The 26,599-nt window shown below is 37.1% G+C and overlaps 1 protein-coding gene across 1 annotated transcript in view; it reads left to right on the top strand.

The window, feature by feature from the left end:
- The first annotated feature begins 441 nt into the window (after positions 1–441).
- Positions 442–26,599, top strand: part of LOC136851289 (uncharacterized) — a 750,243-nt gene continuing 724,085 nt past the window's right edge. Inside the window, exon 1 of the mRNA XM_067125276.1 lies at positions 442–725. The gene's annotated coding sequence lies outside the window, so the exon portion shown is untranslated. The remainder of the gene's footprint in view (positions 726–26,599) is intronic.

Here is a 26,599-nt window from a genome sequence, read left to right as displayed (position 1 = left end):
CTACTGTATACACACACACACACACACTCACACACACACATATATATATATATATATATATGTATATATATATATTTATATATATATACATACATATATATGAATAAATATCAAGTCTATTAAGTAACAATTATGACTAAAAACCTGATACGAAAGAAAATTATAAACAATAAGCGAAAAATCTTAGGCCGAAAGAGGGCAGGCAGGAAGGTTTCCAAAAGCAGACTATCATTAATACCGTTCTGTTAACATTCTTTGCATTTTCCTTCTGCATTGTCATCAGCCTTTTCTTCTTCGACAATTTTTGTCGTCCTGCAGCATCCACAGCTCGTGGATAACCGCCGTCATTTGCAGTAAAAGACCGTTAAAATGTCGACAAGGTACTTAGCACGAGGCAGCTTGGATGAAGACGTACTTCCAGGTTTATTTAATAAAAATCTCGGCCAGTTGCCTACGGGGAATACAAGGCAAAGGTTCTTCTGGTGCGTTTCTAGTTTAGGTATTTGTGTGTGGAAACAGTACTGCTGATGTATTAGCGTTCACTTACTGGTTTTTATCTTAATATAATTAAGTGCTCATTAGTATGCGTGCTCGCGGTAATATACCAGCTCGGATAAAAAATCCCGATGTGTTAATTGGGGTTTGGTGCTGTACGTCACTGGATCACTAATCCATCTAGAGTTCTAGACCGAAGGAGAATGGAGTCTTGCTACTACGGTACTGAGGTGAGTGCCCAATGTTGAATGTTTACTTTGGTTAATAACTGGTGTTGGTTGTTTGTCCGTGCAGGATTTTAGAGCAATTATGAAGTGAGGCAGATTTTTCCATGTCACAACGTAGGTGCACGGAAGAACTGGTCGATATTAGCCTACATTTCGAATGTTCGAGCGTCATAATGGTACCATGTACAAAGTATGCAAGTCGTTTTACTGCAAAATTCGGAATAGAACTCAATGATTGCTATGGAAATTGGGTAGGGCGTGTTTCAATAAAATTCGGAAAGAACCTGTATATTTGCTTCGCATAAGGCTAGGATAGGCTACACGAGTCCAAGTTGTCATTTGCGACAGGTTTACCCAAATTACGCGAGTTGGTCTACGATATTCACTTTCCTCGGTTGCTCTTGATATATAGTGAGTTTATACCTTGTCGTTGTTGCACTGAGGATAACGAAAAATTTCAACCAATCTTTCAATAATTAGTTTATAAAACGTATAGGCCTAGTACCTGCTGTGAGTAAGATTCTCACCAATTCATATGAAGGGTGAACCATATTTTTTTAAAATTTCATATGTAGGTCTACTCAGTGGTTTATGCTAGAAAAATTATTTCCCTTAGTCTGCGTTTTGCTACTCGCCCTTCTTAAAATTCAACAAACTTGTCCTGTGATGTTGGTTAATTTCGTACAGTACTGTACACCCAACGTGGATTCTTGATTTATATTTAATGGATGGGATATTTTTTTACTATTCTAAGTAACGTTTCCTTTACATAATCAGCTTTACAAATTATCTTTAAGCAAGAAATAGGCAAATTCATGGATCAAAATCAGTAGGATGCATTCTTGCATGCGAATGGTTTACGGTGCTGAGGGTCAGGTTAGGTCTGGGACGCCCTAGGTTAGGTTAGGGGTTACGATGTATTCCTGCTGAAATATGAATTTCTGGTGTATTTTGCTTTTGTAATGGTAGTTTTTGCAGAAGGCCCGAGGCCTAGTTTGTTGAATTTTGAGGGGGACGGGAGGGAAAGTAGCAAAATTAGAGGTTTGCAAACGAAATAAAGATCAGAATTTATTAGAAATATCAACGAAACTTGTTATAGTAGTCCAGCCACGTAGGCTACGAACGAAACCCAGCATCTTATATTAATGTAATTATTAGATATGCCCGAAAGGGGGATGGGGTCGTTGATAAAGTTACTGCTTTAAGCCACAGTGCCCGAGGTTATGCTAGGTTGTATTCATGAAACTACATCTGTTTTATGCCAGTGAAAAATAACAAGATGAATGACTATGCTAGGGAAAGGAAGTCGTACATATGGCGCAAAGTAATATTCGCCTATAAATAATATATTTTCTTTTGGAATTTATTGGAATTTTATTTTAGGGTAGTAGGCCTATGGTTAGAGACCTTTACGTAAAAGAAACTTATAGGTTCTTGGAGTGCCGGGTTTGATGTCACCCCCAGCAGTGTTAGGGGATGTTAGTTTTCCCTTTTATTTGATTTTATCTTCGTTAACCAGTCTTCCCTTTGTTCTTGCCAATTATTCTTAAAGTTTTACGAGATAATTCCATGGGGTTTACGATTTATATTCCCTTTTCTTTTGGCAAACATATCTCTTAAATTTTAAAGCGACAGTAACAAGTGCCTTGTAACTTTTCTCCCCCTCTTATGTTCATTTTTTTTGCAGGTATCACTAGCATAAGTATTTGACATCCTCGTCTTTTAGTAATTTTTTTTTATTCCTTTATCTGCATTCCTATACCGTGATCTGCTTTTTTCATGTATATCACCACGTGCAAGACGTATAGTTTTCAAATACTGAAACTAACTCACTCTCTCTCTCGCTCTCTCTCTCTCTCTCTCTCCCTCTCTCTCTGTCTCTCATCTTATATATATATATATATATATATATATATATATATATATTATATATATATATATATATATATATATATATATATATATATATATATATATATATATATAATTATATAATATATGAATGAATTTTTATCACATCACTGTGATTCATATATAAGCATTAAGCTACAAACGTCCTTTAATATCCAATTCGCTCTACCTCGGAAATGATATATTTTCATGTATGTTACCCAAAGGGAAATTTTTTAGCTGATGATAAGTTGGTCGTCTCGTGGGCTCGAACCACGGAAGACAAGAACTCAGGACTACAGTGACGCGATTTTAGCCACAGGTATGTGTGTGTGTGTGTTCCACATACACTGAAACGCATTGAGCAATTTCAACCAAACTTGGTATACATATGACTTACTATCCCGAAAGGAACACCGTGGGGTAAGACGTCACTAGCATTAAAGGGGGTCGGGGTGGAAGGGCTTTTCTGAAACGGGGCTGGTTCTGCCAGTGAAATGGGGCTGGTTATGCCCGTAGACTCAGTAACTTTACGAATTTATCATACCTAATTTCGTATGCATATGACTTACTATCTGGAAAAGAATACTGTGGGGATAAGACATCAACGGTACCAAAGGGGGTGGGGGTTGGGAAGGGGGTGACAGACAGAGAATGAGAGAGAGAGAAAGTGAGAGAGAGAGAGTAGCGGGGGTGTTAGGGAGAAGAAAGAAGGAAAGAGAGAGAGAGAGAGAGATAGCGAGAGAGTAGAGGGGGTGTTGTGGAGAAGAAAGAGGGAAAGAGTCAGGAAAGGTTGGAGAGAGAGAGGAGAGAGAGCGAGTAGTGGGGTTGTTAGGGAGGAAAAAGAGGGAAAAAGCATGTGTGTGTGTGTGTGTGTGTGTGAGAGAGAGAGAGAGAGAGAGAGAGAGAGAGAGAGAGAGAGAGAGAGAGAGAGAGAGAGAGAGTTTGTCATTCAGAGTTTTCCCGGACAGCGCCGGGTTGTCAGCTAATATATAAATAAAATATAATCTTATAATGACAATTATCTGTCGTGAGGAAGGTTCATACAGCAGGGATTTTTTTGAAATTATTTTCCAATAGTATTTTAATCCTCGTTAACTGCAGCAGCAGAATTTTAGCTTCGACCGATTTTATATAATCAGGCCGTGATTACTGATTTACGAGGGTTATATTTAGTGATCGGCAGATTTGTAGGCCGAAACTTTGTGATTAAAGACCTTTCTCTGATCCGGTGATTCCGGTCCCTCCTCGCCTTCATTCGTTAAGTCCCTTTTGTTGGAATCGGTTGGTGTTGGCGCCAGCAGATTTCCGGGGAGGGTAGGGGTGAGGGTGGGGGTTGCTCTGGGCTCCCCCTGCGGAACGTCCTTCGTCTGGGGAGTGAAAAAGACGAAATAAACCGTCAGCAGACCAGACCCGTCGAAATGGTTTGGGTTTTGCTGCCTGATGAAAGATGGACGACCGACTCTGGCCCAGGATTTCACTTTCAAATGATTCGGTATCGCAAATAATATTGACGAAAGCATTTCAGAGTCTGAAACGTTTTTTCATACCGCTAATATATCTTAGTGTTAAAGCTTTTATTTTGTCTGGTATGAAGCTTTTGTTTTACGCTTAATCGCAGATTAACCCAGAAAGGAGCAGTATCGTTGTTTGGCAGTAATGATGGAAGTGATATATTTGCAAAGGGCAGCAGAGGCCTTTGCCATGATTTAGTTTTAAAATGGAAAGAAATGCAGTACGTTATGTGTCGATGTTTTGAAGCCATAATGTCTAGATGGTTTGAAGTTCTGATGTCTCGATATTTTGAAGACTTGGTGTCTTCCGATGTATTTAAGCCTTGATGCCCTTCGATTTTTAGAAGCCCCGATGTCTTTCGATGTTTGAAGCTTATGTGGCTTTTGATGTTTTGAAGCCCAGATGTCTCGAATTTTTGGAAGTCCTGGGGTGTCTCGAGGTTTTGAAGCCCTGATATATTTCCAGGTTTTGAAATCCAAATGTCTTTCGATGTTTTGAAGCCTAGATGTCTTGATATTTTGAAGGCCAGATGCCTTGATGTTTTGAAGCCCAGATGTCTTTCGATGTTGGAAGCCCAGATTTCTCTCGATTTTTGAAGCCCTGGTATCTCGATGTTTAAAAGTTAAGTATACCTTAGTTTAACCAGACCACTGAGCTGATTAAGAGCTCTCCTAGGGCTGGCCCGAAAGATTAGATTTATTTTACGTGGCTAAGAACCAGTTGGTAACCTAGCAACGGGACCTACAGCTTATTGTGGAATCCGAACCACATTATAACGAGAAATGAATTTCTGTCACAAGAAATAAATTAGTCTAATTCTTCATTGGCCGGTCGGAGAATCGAACGCGGGACCAGCAGAGTGCTAGCTGAGAACGATACCCACCCGTCTAATGAGGAACTTTCGATGTTTTAAAGCCCTGATGTAATTCTGTATGCATCATAATTTAATCGAGACTCATCTGTAAGTTCCTAGATCTGTCAAAATCCCCCGCCCACCCGTCCTCTCTCTCTCTCTCTCTCTCTCTCTCTCTCTCTCTCTCTCTCTCTCTCTCTCCAGCAAATAGTTGCTCTTTAGGGAATACAAGTAAGAAACAAGCAGTGCTAATTGCGGTCCTTTTTGCCATGGCTACTGCTACGGTACGTTCAATGCTGAAATGAATCTTCACGTATCTATATATCATCGCGCTCTCTCGTGAAAGAACAGTTCTCATAATCTAGGGTTTACCTCCTTTTTCTTTAGCTGAACCAAACATTAGGGTTATGTTATTTTCTATATCCCTCGCAAAATATTCTCTAATGTTGATGATAACTTATGCTATCCCTTTCAGATAAGAAGCCATTCATCGTCCTCTAGGGATAGGAAGAAGCACATTTCTGAATTGAAAGTAGATTTCTGAGAAGCACAGATATATATTAGTGTGAAGGGGACGCTTCCTGATCTCGAGAAATGTTGATATTATTAACGAAAGGAATTTCTTGATTCTCTTGATTATGAATTATCTCAGGGTCAATACCTCACTCGTGTATTAAAGAGGTTTTAGGAGATGTCTTATTAAAAGTTCCGGATATGCTAGACTTCATGACTGGAATAAAGGTTAAGTCTCGTTCTTAGCGCTTTGAGGTTGTAGCGTCACAGTAATTACAAGGAATTGCAAGTTGGTATAAAACTACTTATAATAATATTATACAGATGTATATATTATATATATATATATATATATATATGTATATATATATATATATATATATATATATATTATATATATATATATTTATATGTAGATTATATATATATATATTTTTATTAGATTATGACCATACCTATTAGGAGCTAACTTTCTTGTTAGGGACGCAGCAGGACTACTGATGTATACCATGTTTAGGCTAATTCCCTTTTGTTTTGGTGACGTGACTCCTTATGTGGAGAGCATAACATTCGGTTTGCAATAAAAAAATATATATATTGTGGTCCTAACAAATTTCGTAGAATGTCTGATTATCATTTACAGGAAAATAAGAATTTTTTTAGATTGCTGTTGGAGGCCTTTTTTCCTGTTATAAATACCTGTATCTGAATTGTTAGTGTGCCTCCTAGTGTCATTCCAGCCATTTTTCCATGCAGTATAAAATTACTATTAAGGAGAGCCCCGTAGGGGGCTAGCGCAGTCAGTGTACCTCACGCACGGTGCACTGTAGGCGTTACTTAAGGTTCTTTGCAGCGTCCCTTCGGCCCCTAGCTGCAACCCTCTCCTAACAATTGTTTCATAGTGCAACTGAGGTTTTCCTCCTGTTACACCTTTGTAACCCTTTACTCTCAATTTTCCTTTCAGCGCTGAATGACCTCATTGTCCCAGCGCTTGGCCTTCGGTCTCAGTTGTATATTCTGTTAGTATATTCTGTTTGTATACTATAAGGGAGAGAGAGAGAGAGAGAGAGAGAGAGAGAGAGAGAGAGAGAGAGAGAGAGAGAGAGAAGAGAGTGAGAGAGTTCAAATACAAATTCCACAATGTCTAGCTCATTGCTATTGTTTATGTTTTGAGTTGGCTTTATTCCAGCATGAACTTTTGGTTACAGAGCAGCACGTGTCATTCAGTGATTTGAAGTGATGAAACAGCCATGCATAAAATAAAAATATATGGTATGCAAGTGGAAAAATGTCATGTGAAATGAAAATTAAAACGGGTAGGATTGCAAATCATTTTAAACCCTCAGGTGTCCTTTAGTAGGAGAGAGAGAGAGAGAGAGAGAGAGAGAGAGAGAGAGAGAGAGAGAGAGAGAGAGAGAGAGAGAGAGTAGCGAGTCCTGGTCAGTCGTAGATGGCTGAAAAATTTATCGTAAGGAAAGGAGCGGGAAAATGAAAAATCTACGGATATTCCATACCGTATTAACTTACTGAGAAACTTTAGTCAAAAAGCATCGATCTCTAGGCGTAAGGATCGATGGGGTCGGCGGGGGGTGGGGGCGGGAAGAGAGAAAGAAATTTAAGAAATCAGTGTTTTCGCCTTAACCGGAGGAAAAGACGTGTGGTTGTCTCTTGAGAAGGACAGTGTGCTATCAGAGTATTTAATGGCACTTAGCCTGTGTTTTCCCCCCTTAAAGTACTTTAGAATGTAATATGTAATTGTGCTTTACTTTCATCCAACCTTCAGCAAGGCAATAAAAGGAGAGGCAAAGTGCAAGTTGAAAGACTCGGTCGTTAGGCGTTAAGCTGGCCGAACAAGGAAAAGAAACGTATTAGTGGGAGAAAAAGGGCAACTGGCAATCAAGAGTGATTTACAATTGCTGTAATGCTGCTCGCCTAGAAAATCTTCTCAGTGGGAAGTGCTAGACCGTTGTTGATATTTGCCAGGGAGTCCTGTAAGTAGTTTAATGAGTTTCAGTGATAAGGACTTTTCCTGTTATGTCACTGATCTCCATGATTTTGCACATGAAGTATCTGAGTTCACTTCGAGTCATCAGTACTTAAAATAGTCTTTTGCTGGTCAGAAGGAAGTTTGTACTGTGGAATGCAGATAAAAGTCAACTTTGAGGTCTGAGGTTTGGGGTTGGGATTAGGAGAAGGATAAGAGAGGGGTTGTGAGCGTTAGCTACTCTGTTTATCTCTTTTTTTCTTGTGGTACGAAACTGTTGCTACCTCCACTGGTTGTTCTGTTGTTTCATTCATGGTTTTTGGGTTGTAATTGGCTGGGGTACCGATGTAATTATTGGTGTCGGTCTAGGTAGACTTGTTCTTGCCTTCAACTGGGCAGTGAGAGCTAATTTAGCACTGCATTGTTTGAACCAGGCATGATGGCTCAGAACAGCTGGGGAAATTTGGAGTGGTAGGTTACCCTTTTTAAACTTTATCCTGACATTCCTTGAGTCTCTTGCCGTAAATGGGACAAATTATAGGAGCCTTGCAACTTTCCTGGTGATGACCATAGCGCTAACAGCGGAAGCAACTGAGAGGCCCAGGATTTACTCCTCTGAGGGGAAATATCCTTCCTCTGAAGGTCGCCAGGATTTTCCGCGGAGAGCTTTCTGTTTGGTTTTGCACTCCAGGCCATCGATAATATGAGGGAACTCTAGAAGAGGGTTCGCAGGAAGCCCTGTTGGCAATTGCAAATGATGGCCTTGTTCAGTTTTTCATATGCGTTCAGTAGCTTAAAATCAGTGTTGGCCTTCAGGAGGTCGACTGTCGTCTCTGTCCTTTGGGGTGATGGTAAATTCTTCCCTATGATATTTTGGTATTGCAGTGATGTTGATGCCTGGGGTAGTAGTCCTCTCAAGAACAACCGCTGCAGCGTAAGAGGTCCGTCCTTCAGCTAGAAGCTCTCTAACCATCGGTAGTGGAGGGTATTCACTGGTGCCTGAGACTTGAGGAGAAAGAGTTGAGCATGGAGGAGGGTGGGGTGGGGGAGGAGGAGGAAGGCTTGAGGACGTATGAGGAAGAGGAAGGGGGCTTGTGAGGAGGAGGAGGAGGATGGGGATGAGGGTGAGGATGAGGATGAGGAAGATGAAGGGGAAAGTGGTTGAAGAGGTTCCCCACTTCGCAGACTGAGGACGAGCTCCGTCTGTAAAAGAACCAGAAGGCGGTGGTCTTTTCTTCTTGGAACGAGTCATACTACGCAATCACAGTCATAACTATTAACACTTCTAATCCAAACAAGCAGCAGTAGAAGGCGAATAATAAACCGTGAAACTTCCAGGATAGTCCGGGCACAACCTTTGACCAGTTGAGGGTGGGGGGAGCCCTATTACATAAGACCTGATGTTTAGCTCACCGTGAATGGAACCCTAAACAAATCCTACATTTCCATCCTTTGTTTTAAAGCCCTTCCTTGTACAACGGGCTAATCCAGGATCAAGAGCCCGTGTTGGCATGAGGTCACGTTTACATTAACGGTAATAATATATATATATATATATATATATATATATATATATATATATATATATATATATATATATATATATATATATATATATATATATTGTGTTATACAGTATATATATTATATATTAGTATGAATATGTATAATAAGGATATATATGTATATTATATATATTATATATAATATACATATATATATACATATATATATTTATATACATATATATTTACATATATAATTCAATACAATGAAGAAAAAAATTGATATTTCAGTGTGTTTACCCTTTAAACTCTGGTAAAAGAAATGGGGAATATTCCTCTTTGATAAATGTAGTCGGTTTCAGATCCCTGCCGTCATTAATGCAAATGAGGCATCATTACAGTATGGTCGATTGTAAATCCCTTTCTATACATGAAGTCTGCTCCATAATCAATGTGGATGGAATGGCTGTATTATTCAGAAGGGAAAATCCTTTAAGCCTGGGTATAAACTTCGAATTTTACGATTTTGTATATCCTAAGAGAAGGTCTCTAACATTTCATATATTTTTTGAAGTTCAGAGTGTACGTGCTTATATGATAGCGTGGACAATATTTTATGTTTAAAAGTGCCCTTGTGTATCTTATATTGGTCAAAATCCCGCGGAAATGATTTCGTTCATGCGTAACTGTTAGGACATTCATTCTCGCCTTCTTAATAATCAGGGAAAAATTCGTTCACTCCTCGATGCTCTAGTACTTTTGGACACCGTTTTCAATCGAAAACCCAGAATCCGACTTTGTGACTGATAGGAAGTAGTGTAGTAAGTCTCCCTCCAGACAAGAATTGGAATCAGGTTTGGAAAACGTATAAAAAATCAGCAAACAAACAATGTACCAACACTGACGCGTGGGTGATATGAAGTTGACACTGGCGCATGTCGGCCGATGGATGTCAGTCAGTTTGACTAATTGCGACTAATTGATTTAATTTCAGGAATAAGGATTCTTTGTTGTTGCTCGATCGTGCATTAAAGTTAATTTCTCAGTGGATGATCTGGCAGCAAGTGTTTTGCTTATTCAAAGATCAAACTTCATTGCACATTATTTATCAACAAAAGTTAGATTCGTCTCGTGCAGTTCATTTAACTCATTTAAATAGTGAAACTCGTTTGTCGGGCTTGAGCGAACGCCAAAAGGTTTTCTTTCCACATACTTGGAGAGAAACAAAGAAGGTAAATATCCCGACCTAATTAACAATCAACAGTATGTAGAAATTATTTCATTCTAATTCCACAACACTTATACTGTGGTTGGCTTATTTTTGCAGGCTCCTGTTTCTCTGCAAATATCTGACTCCACGCCCTTTTCTTGATTTATCAAAGGCTGATTACGCAATTTTCAGCTGGTTGAACAACGAATTTACGATCTAGCAAATGTGATTGGGGCAATACATCACTCAGCTACGGTGCTCACTTTACTGATTGTACCTAGCCTATCAAAGGTGGGCTGTGGGGTCTATATCCTCCTTTAATGTACACATTAAATATATTATATATATATATAGGTATATATATATATATATATATATATATATATATATATATATATAAGGGTAGTTCCTGATAAAAATAACGCATTGGTCGCTCTCAGCAGCTTGTCGAGCCGCCATACAGACTGTATCAACCAGCTCTCTATTTTGCAGGGACTCTAGCACTTCCTAAAATTAAGGGCCTTCCTAATTCCTTATCAAACCATCTCTCCAGCTCTTTCAAGGTTTTTCTTTGTTCGTGTGTGTGTGCGTATATGTGTACGCGCGTGCACGTGCTTGTGTGTGTGCTTTTGTGTGTAGGCTATGTGTGTGAGTGAGATATAACAGGTAAACATTGATGAAAACACCGTCCCTTTTGAAACTGACGCGATACAGCACTGAACTATAAATAATCTTTTTCCTCCTTGAGATGTAAGAGAACAAGGGCAAACTGCAAGATTCTTTATTTGGAGACGCCGGAGTTAATTACTCCGCTGTATAATGAAATCTCTCTGAACTTACTGCACGTGAAAAACCAAAACGAGAGAGGAAGGAGAAGGCATTTGCCTGAGAACAACTTCTGGGAGCTTCTGCCATCTGTTGCTTGAAGCTTGAAACTAGACGTTTAGTCGCTTGCTGCTAGTTTAAAAACCTTCCTAATTAGGCTAACCAGGAATTAGATTATATACTTTTTAAGAACAGTGAAGGACAAATGTAATGAAGATTATTCCATGCAACTCTTTATTCTGGTGATTTAAGAAATGGACTAAGAAAAACCTTGATAACAGTTACGAGAAGGGGGAAAACATAACGAACAGAAAATGGCAGTACGAAAATACAAATGATACTCATTACGAAAGTGTCAAAATAGATATAAAAGGAATCAGAAGAAAACAGTAGGTCTTTCACTTCAGTGTATCTTGGAAGGGAAAGGAGTTGTGCTGTATTACAAACGCCTGGGCTTGCTTGTTAATCATTGCCAGCACTAAATATCTAATGCTAAAAAAAATTCACAGTGCCGTGTTAAATTGTTGTTCATTAAAAGTCCATATTTATATCAATAAATTGCATTATTGGTAAAGGTTAAAATGTTCCTCTTGAGCTCTGGGAAAATGTCAAGAAAAGACAGGAGGGGATGTTAGCATTTCTGTTGTTTGCGACCAATTTCTCCACTTATTTAGATTATACGTTGATTGTACTGCTTTCACGTTTAACGATGCATATTTTTAACAAAAAGCTGGAGTTTGTTAACCTGTTCCAGCCATCCTATGCATGGAGTCTGTAACAGTCGAGATATTAAAGAGATGTAACTCAAAATGTAAATCCCAAGATCTACGTAAATTCGTTCTGTGGGTGAGATATGTACAAAATATATTTTATTATATTTAACGGTAACGATGTAGTTTTAGAATGCGTACTGAATATTATTTTCCCACCACTCACGAAAATTTGAAAGTTGTTACTATCAGCCTTGCTTGGAGGGAAGAACTGTCCAAAATTGTAGACACTTTTAGGTCCTTCAAGTACCCAAAACAATTTCATCACAGACCCCATCAGTCGGGTTAAAAGAAAATTTTTATACAGGTCATGCTAACAATGAAAAGGATACCCAAAAGATATGAATTTTACTGACGTTTAATGAGGAAGTATAACAGATAGGTGATTATATAGATAAACCGGGAAATTATAGAAATTATCTGTAGCTATAACAACGCTTTAACCAAACCACTAACAAAGCATAATCATAGCAACAGGAGAAACAGAGGTGTATACTAAGTTCCATGTTATGATGCTACTACGTTGAAAGTGGTAGGGGACTTGATGTAAGAGCAAAGAAACACAGTGCTTTGGTTGCTCATAGATTTAACTTAGACCAGAAAATTAATTAGGATGGTTGAAGGATTATATTTCAGTAAAGATTCTCACGTGAGAAGATTGATTGAAGGCGCTGCCAGCGTAGACAGTCGAAAACAGGATAAATGCAGTTGCAACATCGTAAGTTAGAGGGTCGAGGAGATTGGCGCCACTGCCAGTTGAATATGGAATTAATTAACGACACCCAGACCAGTAGGCTACTTGGGTGATGGGTCGTTATCCTCTCGCCCTGCTTTCTAAACGCTACCAAGGAAAACTGCCCACTCGCTCTGTTTTTGACGCAAACACTGAGGGGGAACACGAGGAGGAACACCGTTAAGGTGTTCGAAAGCCTCAGTTTCAATTTTTCAACTTTCACCAATAATACAATTTGCTATAATATTGGATTTTCAGTGAAGAACATGAAACGGTCTCTGTCTGTCTATCTGTCTATTTATCTATGTATTTATCTATCTATCTATCTATCCATCTATCTACCTATCATATTTATATATATTATATATTTTTTTTAACGTGAATTCGAAAAAGTTGCCCAATTGTGTCATAAATGTACACGACAGTAGCCTAATTATGAAGGTAAAATCATGGTTCGATTGGAAGTCTGAATGCGCATGCATTTTAGTATCCCTTCCCAGAGATAATTCTAATTGCAAAAGAAACAGAATACCTGTAGAACGAAGCCTCCTTCGGAGGATAAATACCTACCTTGTCGAGACCCTGTCTGAACTGGATTTGGTCGTTATCAAAAGCAGTTTCGGCAACTAATGGCATGAATTTTTTGCTTTGATGTTGAATACGATTTGTCAGATCGAATTGCAGTTGCTGTCTGTGTTAGCAGCATATCGCTGTCACACCCTGCAACTAGTCTTCTTCTTAAATTCGTGCTCTTGTTAACTGATGACGGTTGAGGTAATTCCAGGAAGACAGTTCTCTGAGACAGACGATCAGCGCAAATGACGGACCGAGCTATTTCGGCTTGATGAGCTTCTATAAACAGCTTAGTAGTGCACAAGTATTTTTTGTTTTACCGTGTCTTCCTTCATTTTGTAACTGTCCAGTATTTTATAGCTACTTTGCTTCATCGGTTTGTTTCTAGCAGGGACGAAAGGGTCTTGTTAAATGTGCAATTTTGCGTGTATTTACTCGAACTGTTTTGACTTCAAATATTTTTGTTTAAGCTTTCAGCAACTTTTCCCCCAAAAAGTCACTTAAGTCTTGCCCCCTTTACGATTATGAGTTATAAAGTAGCAGTCAGTTAATCTAGGACAGACGTGTGTACTCGTGACAACCTGATTTCATCACTGTAGTCGGAGAGAACTTTGAAAATAAAAAGGGTATATTAAATGTTATGACGGAGAAAATATGTAAAGCTGATTCATAACGGTAGGGCCATTAATACAGATATTAGTGAAACCTATGTGAAACCATTTACAGGTATTCCTTTCAGCCATAATATAGTTTGTCTGTCTCAAGTTCTGTAAGTCCAGTATATTCATTCATATCCGTCTTTTAAGTTAAATATACCTTAGTTTAACCAGACCGCTGAGCTGATTAACAGCTCTCTTAGGGCTGGCCCGAGAGATTAGATTTATTTTACGTCGCTAAGAACCAATTGGTTACCTAGCAACGGGACCTACAGCTTATTATGGAATCCGAACCACATTATACCGAGAAGTGAATTTCTGTCACCAGAAATAATTTTCTCTAATTCTTCATTGGCCGGTCTGAGAGTCGAACGCGGGCCCAACAGAGTGCTAGCCGAGAACGATACCAATCCGGCCAATGAGGAACTATATCCGTCTGTAAATAGTGATAACTGTACTAAGCGATACCATGCAACCTCATGCACCAATTCCACTGGTGCATGCAATATGTCAACGATATCAGAATTAAATACAATTTACCGCAGAGCTATGACAAGTATATGTAATGTAATATACAATGACCCTCAGCGATACTGTACGCAAATACAATCTGTAGCAGCGATACCACAAGTGTATACAATCCTTCTCAGCATAGATTCCTAAAGTATAATCGTTTCATTTAAGGTTCATTCAGCCGTAATAACGACGTTCGCCGATTAATCCCATTCAATTTCCTGGTCATGAATATCTGATGTCGTATTACGTTAATCTCTCAACTCCTGTTTCTGAATCAATGATCGGATATTATCATTCGATGATATTCCCGTTATACTTTGTGTGTGTGTATATGTTTATATATATACATATATAATATATTTGTATATATTTATATATAACTATATACATATATACATACATACACACATATGTGTATATATGTATAGATATATGCCTACAGTATATATATATGTACATATGTATGAATTTATGCATATATATATGTATATGTATACATATATATATAAATGTATATATTATATATATATTATATATATATGTATATATATATATATATATATATATATATATATATATATATATATATATATATATATATATAATCAGCTAACATACAGGAAAAGCTTGAAAAGAAACGACAAAGAGCCAATTACTTTGTTGTAATTAACATATCTTCCGGGCACAAAGTGATGCAAAGTATCAAACAAGTGATCAAGAAAGTTCTTACAAAAGTAAAGCAAAGAAAAAAAAACTAATGAAAATATTTTTAGGTCATGACAAAAAGAAACAGTGTCCATCCAGATTATTCAACTAATTAACAAACAAATCAAAAGGGGGACAGAATTGCTTAATGACAGCATCATATACAGAAATCAGTGATAATTAACTAACTAACTAATTGTCAACCAGTTTATAAAAGTGAATTCACAAATATGAATAATAATGATAACAATGGTAATGATAATATACATAAAATGACATCACCAATAAAAGAAATAATGGCAAATAATAAAACGGCTGATTGAACAGTAGTATTTATAATGTATACATAAGACATTAAACGTAAAAGAACTGATGACAATAGACATTAAATGACATCACCGGTAAAAGAAATAATGACAAGTTGGAATGAAACCACTCTCCAGACAAAACTAAATGATAACCTTAAAGCTCTTCACTATTTTATCTATAATAAGATTGTCTAATTCGTACATACCAGAGCTGAACTTGAAAGTTTTAAATAGGATTCCTGGTATGTACAAAGTAGGCAGTCTTATTATAGATAAAATTGTGAAGAGTTTCAAGATTATCATTTATTTATGTCTGGAGAGTGGTTTTATTACTACTTGTCATTATTTCTTTTACCAGTGATGTCATTTTACGTATATTATTATTATTATTATTATTATTATTATTATTATTATTATTATTATTATTATTATTATTACTGTTCATATTTATGGATTCAGTGGTTCTATAAATTGGTCGGCAAGTAGTCGGCTTGTTATTATTGATTTCTCTATATGCTGTCATTAGGCAATTCCTTCCCCCTTTTTGGCTTGTTCATGTTTCAAGTAGTTGGGTACTCTGGACGAGCATTGTTTCTGTCTGCAATGGCCTATTAATGCATTTTTAATTTTTTATTTTGTTTTGCTTCTGTAAGAACACTCTTGCTCACTTGTTTTTATACTTTATATCACTCTGTCCCCCGAAGATGTATTAATTACACGAAAGTAAAGTACTTGGCACTCTGTCGTTTCTTTTCAAACTTTTCCTGTGGCGTGTTTGTGTGTGTGTGTGTAAATTCGTAATATTGATATACGCTCTAAAGGCTGATTGCGTATAATATTTCGTAAGGCAGAAAGAGATTCTGAGCAGGATTTTAATTTTTTTTAGAAAGATCTAGAATACATCTAATTCTTTCTCATAAGCAAAAGCGCCCATATCCCCTTAACGTGGAACAATTATCCAAAATTTTCCAGTTCCTTATCTTCACTAACTTGATAGTTAAGGGAATGGAGTGTGAGTAAATGCATTACAAGTGTTATTCTGCTAAATTCATATTTTTCTTTAGATATAAATTTACATACCACCCAAATTTTTTGCAGAGTTCTTTGGCAGACGTGTTTCATTACTGTTGTTTGTACACTTATTATGCATTAAAGAGAACAGAAAAGTCACTGAATAAATGAAACAGCTTTCGGATAAGCGAAAAGGAGAAGAATTACAAAGAAATGCCTTATTTTTTTTTATCATCTAAGTGAATAGTTTTTCTTATATGTTCTATATCATCTGTACCATATCATATATTTTTAGATATCCCTTTCAATAAATTGATAGGGGTATGTGCATCACTGACTGAAAATTTAGATAACGTCCAGGTGTAGGTTGCAACCGATTCCATTTCTAACCTGATATAATAAATCAAACAGTTCAGATGTCACGAGGAACGGAGCGAGCTCTGCTCTAAAAGTAATGTTACTGAAGAATGACACCTCTCTTCCACACAAGCAGCTCGGCTGTTTATGCCTCTAAGCACTTTGGAAAGGCAGTCACCAATTTTGCAATAGATTTTGCAAATGGCTCCTTAGGGATATCTTGGCCCTGGCTAAGTTTAAAGTAATGCACCTGTTGTTGCAGAGAATGTTCATTTTTTTTTAACTTTCCTTTGTAACTTCATCGTTAATATATATATATATATATATATATATATATATATATATATATATATATATATTTATATATATGTATATATACTGTATATGTATATGTGTGTATATATACTGTATATGTATGTATATATATTATATATACATATATATATATATATCGTATCTTTGCGCAGAGAACAAATGGTGTTGTAAATTATTATTTCGTTTACCTCTCTTTCGATTTTCTGCTAAAACAGGTGCAAAGAAAGAGATTCTCTCATTGCTATCCGTGCATGCAAAAGTAGTTAGTGATTTAAAGAGAGAGAGAGAGAGAGAGAGAGAGAGAGAGAGAGAGAGAGAGAGAGAGAGAGAGAGAGAGAGAGTTATATCTTGCCTTGTTATTCAAAACATTAATATGGATTTTTCAATCTTATTTTACTGGCGGGACTGAGATAAATTTATTCGTACTTACATGTATTCAGCTAAGGCCACAGGAAAAGTAGTTGAATATATTGTCATGCGCTATTATGACAAGCATATATATATATATATATATATATATATATATATATATATATATATATATATATATACATATATATATATATGTAATATACATATATATATATATATATATATATATATATATATATATATATATATATATATATATATGTATGTATACATATATATAAAGACAATGGCAGAAATCGCATCACACACATCTTGAAGGGACGGGAAGATGCTTAAGCATTGATTTGGGCATTCATTCCTCCGTTTCTTAATTTGATTAATTACATCACCAGGGTTCTATGAAAAGATATGAAAATGTGAATCAGTAGTGTGAGGTTGAAATGTTAAATCACTTAAAAACCAGTTCAACACAACAACAAGCTTTTTAACTAGTGCATCAAATATTACTTATTGTCTCACTCAATAGCAGAAATATTAGAGTATATATATATAAATATATACAGTATATATATATATATACATATATATATATATATATATACATATATATACATATATACATATATATACATATATATATACATACATATATATATACATACATATATATATATATACATATATATATATATATATATATATATATATATATATATATATACTTTGTATATATATATATATATATATATATATATATATATATATATATATATATATATATATATATATATATATATATATATATATATATATATATATATATATATATATATATATATATATATATATATATATATATATATAATGTGGTGCCAACAACCGCTCAGGTTTTGAATCTATCCTTTACTTCAGCATTGAATCAAGATGCAGAGCTTTCACACGTGACGGAATAATTTCATCTCTATTTCCTCACCTATATATTCCTGATTTTATGTTTTTGACTCGGTTATAATTCAATAATATTTTTTAAAACGAATGAGTAATCAGAAGTTTAAATTATGTACGGGTACCAATTGTTAGTTTACATTCTTGCGAAAAGCAATGGTGCAAAATTGTGCAGAGTGACGAAATCTGGAACGTGGAGGTATTTACGAAAGGTAAAATGGTGAAAAAGGATTATATCATTCGAAAAAATCTATTTGTGTGGTGTTACAAAGTAATTAGCATACGGTAATTATATTTAATTTGACTTCATCCTGGAAAAGAGAAATCTACTAATAAAGTTTTCCTGTTTTTTCTTCCTTGTAATGGAGTACGTTCCAGAATTCGCGACATTTAGCTTGCAGCAGAATTTTGAAAAAGAGAAGAAAGAACTTCAAAATATACTTCGCGCAGAGCCAAAGTTATTTCCTCTGTCAAAATGTCATTTTCCGTCAAAAATCCTGCGCTTCCGTGAATCCGTATTATACTGATCTTCCAGCGAAAGCCGAGCTCGCTCATGAGCCAGCCATGAATCCCGGCTATTGTTGAATAACCAAGTTTACGTCGCTGGATAATGCAGACCCAACTTCCTCCAGAAAGTGACGTAGGAAATAGAGGTATGCGCAGGCAGAAATGATATTGCTTCGAGTCGAAGAGTTACTGAACATATTTCGAGTAGGCGGTATTTTAGCGCGCGCACACACACACACACACACACACACACACACACACACACACACACACACACACACACACACACACACATTTAATTGCATGATGTAAAAAATTAAAACTCGTTCACATGGATATACAGAAACGCACAACATGCACAATAGGTTTATATAAATGCCGGAGAATCTTAAGGCGGGTGGCTTAAGATACACCCATATCATCGAGGATTGGAAATGAATAATGTTATGAAACTCTAATGAAATGCTATTTATTTTTAACTCTTCATCCTGGGAAGTATTTCCTGAGTAGGATGCTAACGACTAGAATCGAGCCCCGAGTGCGTTTGGTAATAGATAATCAAGTTTATGACAAAGAATCATCATAGGTGAATACCATTAAGATGGATAATGATTAGCTAGGAGAGGAACGTGTCTGTATGTGTTTGAGAGAGAGAGAGAGAGAGAGAGAGAGAGAGAGAGTGAGAGTGAGTGAGAGTGAGAGTGAGAGTGAGAGAGAGAGAGAGTGAGAGTGAGAGAGAGAGAGAGAGACGGTTGGGAGGGGAACGTTTCATGTGCATATATATAAGTGCTCATATATAAATCCCCAGATGCCCCAGCATGGAAAATGACATTGCTTTTCCATATATGGGAGTATGAAAAGAATTCTGGATATTAGAGTTGATGCCCTTTTTCTCTTGGTTACGGGCAGCTCCAGGAGCAAGACCCCCTTGCTGACATAAGGTCGGCTTGATTATCATCCCCAACAGCAGCGGTTACCTGTAAGATGAAGCAAAGGATAACGGAAAGAATTTTTTCTTTTCGCGTGGCCTTATATCTTGTTTACACCATTTTCATAAGCATACCAGATAATTGTTCGATGTTTGTCCTTGTTTTGGCTTATTTGAGGTGTCTGATGAATGTCAACGAAGACAGGGGTTGCGATATTGAATAAAATAAAGACAAAATTACTTCGCGAAAAGACTGAATGTAATACATAATAGAGAACGGGACACTAAAATTGTGCAGGCAACATAACGGGTGGTTGATTTTTTTTTTTAAGTACCTTAGTTTAATCAGACCACTGAGCCGATTAACAGCTCTCCTAGGGCTGAGCCCGGAGGATTAGACTTATTTTACGTGGCTAAGAACCAATTGATTACCTAGCAACGGGACCTACAGCTTATTGTGGAATCCGAACCACATTATAGCGAGAAATTAATTTCTAAAACCAGAAATAAATTCCTCTAATTCTTCATTGGCTGACCGGAGACTCGAACTCGGGTCTAGCAGAGTGCTAGCCGACAACTCTACCGACTCATCCAACAAGAAACTAACGGGTGGGTTGAGCGAGAGTGAAAGGAAAGAGGAAAGGAGAGTGTTGGAGGTGAGGGAACTTCAAGATAAACTCCGAGAGATATAATGAACGGAAGGAAAAGGAGTATTGTTGAACACAGAAGGGATGAATGTAAGCAGTTAGGATACTAGATGGAGGAAAATGAATCGTACTGGAGCGAAGTAAGTGCTGGGGTTAGATTCGTGAGCAAATGGGTCTCAGAATAGGTTCTGCAATTGGGCAGGTGCTGTCTCTGTTCGTGGGCGCAGTCATTTGCAATGATAGGCCCCTTCTTGTGCAAACTCGGAAGCCCGTAGGTAATTTTGCAAGCTTTAAAGTTTAAACGGTAATTGACGAAAGTTTTTAATTTAATTATCAATTCACAGCTTCTGTATTTGTTTCAGAGACTTTTGACGTTGTTGACGAACAGATAATGAAGATCTGGTAACGGCAATTACCATAGAAGAGAATTGGGGCGCATAATAATTTTGTGATGTTCGCCGCTAATTACAAATTATATCTGGTTGGTTGAATGTTGAGGGTTAACGACAAGTGTTGCGTTCAATACGGTGCTATGTTAGTTAGGGCTGATTATATGACCATAATTTGACAACAAGGATATATGTGAGGATTATTCTGGTATTTTACGAAAGGAAAGAAAAAGAAAGATAATTTTACTTTGTAATCGTTACGAATGACGCAGTTTACTCTGCATTTCTGTATTATTTTTTCGTTTTCCTTCATTAATGACAAGCTTCTTGACATCCCACACACTCAGGCCATCTAGGAGAATAATTGATGATTTATGCTCCTTGCTCTTAAATCAACTATTTAATCGCCCCCCCCCACCCATTCTCTCTCTCTCTCTCTCTCTCTCTCTCTCTCTCTCTCTCTCCATTTCCCCCACCTTGCGTTTATGTAGTTACCTTTAGCTGTCTGTGTGCGTGTTTATCAAGAACAAGCATAATATTTTTATCATTACACTAATGAGTTTGAAATCCCGATCAATCAGTCACGTTTCCATAATTAATGAAACACCGACGTCGTTAACCTTTTCAGTATTCAACCAAACGGATGCAATTATAGCCGAATACTTTACTATAATTAGGGCTCCGGAAATTAGTTATCAAATCTGCATTATGAGAGTTTGGCGACCAAGTCTGAAAAGAAAAAACCAAAGCGTATTAAAAGAAATTGAAAATTGTATAATGCGACTAAGTAGTATATACATGGACAAGCTCCCCAGAGTATATTGCTGATGATTTTTTCTATTTAAATGTGCTACTATCTTCAAAGAATATTCGCAAACTCAATAACTTTGCCTGGATTGTTAATTGTGTACCACTTAGATTGTTCTTTTGGCACCACTTGTCCAGTGTTTGGCCAAAAAAAGAATGAAAAAATAAAGTTGGAAACATAAAAATGCAAATACGAGCAGCATAAATTTTAGGGTCATTCAAAAAGTTCTCGGCTTCCCTCAGTAAGAAAAATCAAAGCCTTCAAGTGTGGCAGCATACCGCTGGCTACCAAAAATATTAACTATTCACAAGAACTCAACTGATTGACTAAATTACGGTGCAGATGCACCCCTGACATTTACCAGATGCAAACAGAACCTCGGAATGGACAAAAAAGAAGGCCTCGCCACCATTAAGTATCAGCAAAAGAAGGGTATGACTCCCAAAGACATAATTGAGGACATGGTCTGCTCAAGAATGACGAGTCGTCCCCCTTCTGCGTGTCTCACTATTTAGAAGAGGGCTACTGAATTCCTGCAGGTAGTGACAGCAGATGAGTTCCCCAAGTCGCGGCATCCAGTAACATTAACCATCAATGAACAATGGGATATATATTTCATAACGGTTTTGGATGACATACGTTCACCTGTCCTACAGATGGAAGAAGACCACCGTGACCGCCTGTGCTTGCTTAAAGTGCCCTATTTTCCTGATATTTTTAAAATGAGTAGTCTGCCTGCAAGATAAGTACCAAGACTGGTGATTCCAGGTCAGCAGCAAACTCTAACGGAAACTTTTAGGATTCGTCTGATTGTTCCCAGGATGAACCGGACAGTGTCTACCGTTTCAGTAATCCAGGATGAGACGAGTTCTCCACTTTGAACCCGAATCCTAGATTAAGTCAAGGAATAAACACATCGTGGTCTTCCACCTCTCTATGTCAGCCTGGTGATGGCCTCTTGTTTTGGGATTCTGAGGGTGATATCACGGTAGACATTTTAGGAGATGGCCAGACCGTTTTAGGGTATTACATACCTGAAACGCGACAGATGGAAAAAGCAATCAAGGTAAATTGCAGAGGGAGGTGCAATCAGACGAGTTATTGCCCTGTGCCAATTCCCATGGCATTGGCTGAAGGGCTTAGTTGTGTCTTTGCGTTGTTTCCTTATCCCCTTGACTCACCTGACCTGGTAGTCTTTAACTCATTCCTAAACTGAAACCCCTCCTATTAGATGTCCATTTTGGGATCAGTAACGAAGTCATCCATGTTGTGGAGAAGTGTATGGAGGCCCAGAATTCAACCATCTGTAGGGACGGGGTGTAGCGGTAATCGAAAATCGATGAGCCAAGTGCATCGAAGTTTGAGGAGAGTATGTTGGAAATTAACGCAGGAACTACCGTCCTCCTGTGACGCTTTGTGGGTCAGGCAGAGAACTTTGAAAATTAATTTGGCATATCCAACTCCTAATAATAATTAGGAATTCAGTCAATCTTTTCGCGTGGCCATATTCCTTGATTTTATTTTTATTGTAATCACCGAATTGTGATTACTAAGTAATCGTTTCTAAAAGGATATCTGTTCTTTGATCGAATCTGTTATTCAGTCTGCATTTTCTCTACCCAGTACTAACTCAATCTGCTTACGTGTGTGTTTGTAGCACAAGATGTTTGGCAGAAATATAATTAAGATATTAGAAAAACAACGAACAAACGTACAAAAAATTTTTTTATGAAAAGTTAGATGTTAATGGAAAATAAGCAGGATGAGATGAGTAACGCTGCTTTATGTACCAGGTTAATTTCCCGCTTTATAAACAAGATGAATTGTCTTCGTGAATCGTTTCTGACGTGGGAGGAAATGCTTCTTTGGGGGAGGGGGAAGGGGTTGAGTAGAAATGAATGAGCCTGTTTTCCGCTCTGTACGAGAACTGGTAATTCCCCTTTTGTGGTGTCAAGGATTGTTTAACTATGTCTATAATTAACCCATAATTATGGGTTTCTTTTAGTTCCTTAAAGTTTTTGACACATTGTTTCGAGGGTATTCTCCCTTGCCTTGCCTTTTATCCTAAACCACGTAATGGCTTACTTACTGTTTTAGAATCTTGATATCTAATACTTACGGAGCAGGTTTAGTAGATATTGTAATTTTTCACATGTGAATTTTTATGTATGAAATATATCGTTAGTTGGTCGATACCAAACTTGTTTTTATCTCCAGTTTTTTTGTGTGTAAAAACTTGTAATCCCGCCCATAGATCTTTAATGATTTTAAATTGTGCGCGGTTGGAGTAGGTCAGTGGAAAGTAAATACTACTTCTAGTCACGGAACAAAAATATCAAAGCCAGGTAGAACAGAGAGCAAAATCTGCAGATATTTCAAGGTAATCATTTGAGTTTAGTTTTTATTAGCATCCATGTCTAAATAGAAGGAAAAAACGCCCGATACAGTATATTTTGTGACTGAAGGAATGAAAGGACTTGCTGATGAAGGGTTTTCATGAGTAACGCCAGATGATTCGAACTCAGGCAATTACTTTGAAAAGGAAGCTTCTCTTCCTTAATTCTCCGTAGGGGGCCAGTACCGTCAGTGCACCTCACGTGGTGTTCCTCCTGTTACACCTATCAGGACCTTCTTATGGTCAGTTCCCCTTTCAGCTTGAATGACTTCATAGGTTCCAGCTCTTGGCCTTTGTCTTAAATTCTATATTCTATTCTATTCTGTTATAGAAACCGCAACCAAGGATCCACACTGTCCTTCACGTATGTTTAGTAGCATTCTGAGCTTTCTGTCAGTAGGATATAACGAAAGATTTCTTTTTCGTTGTTGATTATGTTTATGTATTTATTTCTAATCGGGCACCGGAAGAGAAGATGAACAAGCAAAAATATAAAGAAAAGAAAGAAAATCTGTCAAGTCTTGTAAAATGTTTCGTTTAGCTGAAAAAGAAAGATAACCGTCTCTTCTTGTATAGCATCTTCAAGACTGCAAGCCTCAATCCCTTTCTGAATAGCAACAACGTTCTAGGAATGTTCTGATCCATGGCTGTATTAACCGCCCCCCCCCCCACTTCTGCCAAGCTTGGGAATTTTTTGTCGTCTGATATCCCGGATTCTTATATTAATCCATATTGCAAAAAGTGAGCATATTGTTTGCTTCAAGGATTGGCCCACTCCTTTTAGAATTCCACAAGATTGGGAAAAATTGCAGTCAAGAAAATTCCACAAGGCCAAGACTAACAAAAGCCAGTTGATTATCTTTCCCCTCGGAATGCAAACAACCAGACAGAGGGTCAACCTCTCATGGTCCAGACCTAATGTATGTTATTGTAGTCGAAGGTGATTGACACATACAGTTCTTAAATGCACGGACCACCTTAATTGGATCTCCATTGCTTGAGTGCAGATGTTAGTCATCCATTATGTTAATGAAACATGACTGATTACCTGGAATTCGAGGATCATGACTTCATTGTAACGGTAATGCGGTGTTGGATTCGACTTAGAGAGAGAGAGAGAGAGAGAGAGAGAGAGAGAGAGAGATACGTAAATTTTGTACTTCAGTGGCATAATATTTATGGTAACATACTGATAATATTGTATTTAAAGTTAGACATTGTATGTAGAGGACTTAAGCAGTCGACCGTACAATGTTCTTCCAGACAATGCATTGTCATAGTAACATTTCTTTATGGTTGTTAATGAATTGTAGCTTGAGATTAGTATTGGAAAAATTATTTGGAATCTGTTACTCTTACCTCCCAAGTTTTGCTCCTTCTAGAATTATGGAAAAATTATCTTTAGTTTACAGATCGTTTATATTGCTTTATTCATTCTTAAAGGCCGTTTCACACCGGATGCAATGCTATGCGCGCCACGCTATGGTAGCCATGTTGCGGCACGTGGCTTTTAATTGCTGACATTGTTTTAAGCGGGGCCGTTCACACCGGGTGCGAAGCTATGCTACCGATGTTTGCGACTTAACGTTCATAGCTTCCAAGATTGCCGGGGCGCGATTTTTGTGGACGTAGCTCGCCTCGCGCATGCGCACTTGGGTCTCATAGGAGATGTTCCCGCCTCATGGCTTAAATCTAAGTATACTGTAAGTGTTATATTAACGTGAAGGTATAAAGTATACCTAAGCAAATTTACTCAAAGTAAAATTTTATTTCCAGTAGTGCAATTGTCCAGTTTTATTATTATTATTATTATTATTATTATTATTATTATTATTATTATTATTATTATTATTATTATTATTATTATTATTATTATTAAACAGGAGCACTTTCAAATGGGAGAAGCAAATGTCCAAAGAATATAAATTTCATAGGTTAATATATAAATTAACTTTAAATATAGCAGTAGAGGTGAACAGATTAACAATAGATACTTACATACTTGAATTGCTCGCAGACATTCGTAGCTTTCGGTGTGAACACATGGATAGCGAGTATAGCTAGCATGGCTCCGTAGTACAGCGTGGCGCGCATAGCATCGCATCCGGTGTGAAACGGCCCTAAAGCAGGGAAACTATCTCCAGGTTGGGGCTTGCAATGTGAAATGTGCAATTATTGCTTAATGGCACGCACAAGTATTTATTACATTTTGCAATGGGAGACATTACAGTGCGTTTATTGTGTATTAAGAAGGTAACGTGTATGTGAAAGACTGCTTCTTCAGTGGCAGTTTATTTAAGGGAATATAATATTCTAGTGAATATTGAAAAGGCTGTCTTGTGTTACAATGATTTACGTTTTATGATTTTGAAATTAAAGAAAATTTCTAGTTAAAAAATCTTTCTCTTCGCTGGTAACAATGTCTTATGGTTTTCGGTGCTGAATTCTTTTACGCAGTGATGGTAAAACTTTGTCTTTTCTCCCTGGATCCGTGTTAAATTTATGTTCTCTAACCGAAGATAGGTCATAAACGACCTTTCTTTCTCTACTTAGGACATTATTATTATGCTAAGGGATTTACATTGTACATTTCTAGAAAAAATAAACGCTGTAGATGATTTCTAGGTTTTAAGAACAGCTGGTGTGT

Source organism: Macrobrachium rosenbergii, chromosome 23, assembly GCF_040412425.1.
Source record: "Macrobrachium rosenbergii isolate ZJJX-2024 chromosome 23, ASM4041242v1, whole genome shotgun sequence".
Taxonomy (NCBI): Eukaryota; Metazoa; Arthropoda; class Malacostraca; order Decapoda; family Palaemonidae; genus Macrobrachium; species Macrobrachium rosenbergii.
Note: the sequence above shows the minus strand (reverse complement) of the source record. Positions and strands in the feature narration are given on the sequence as shown.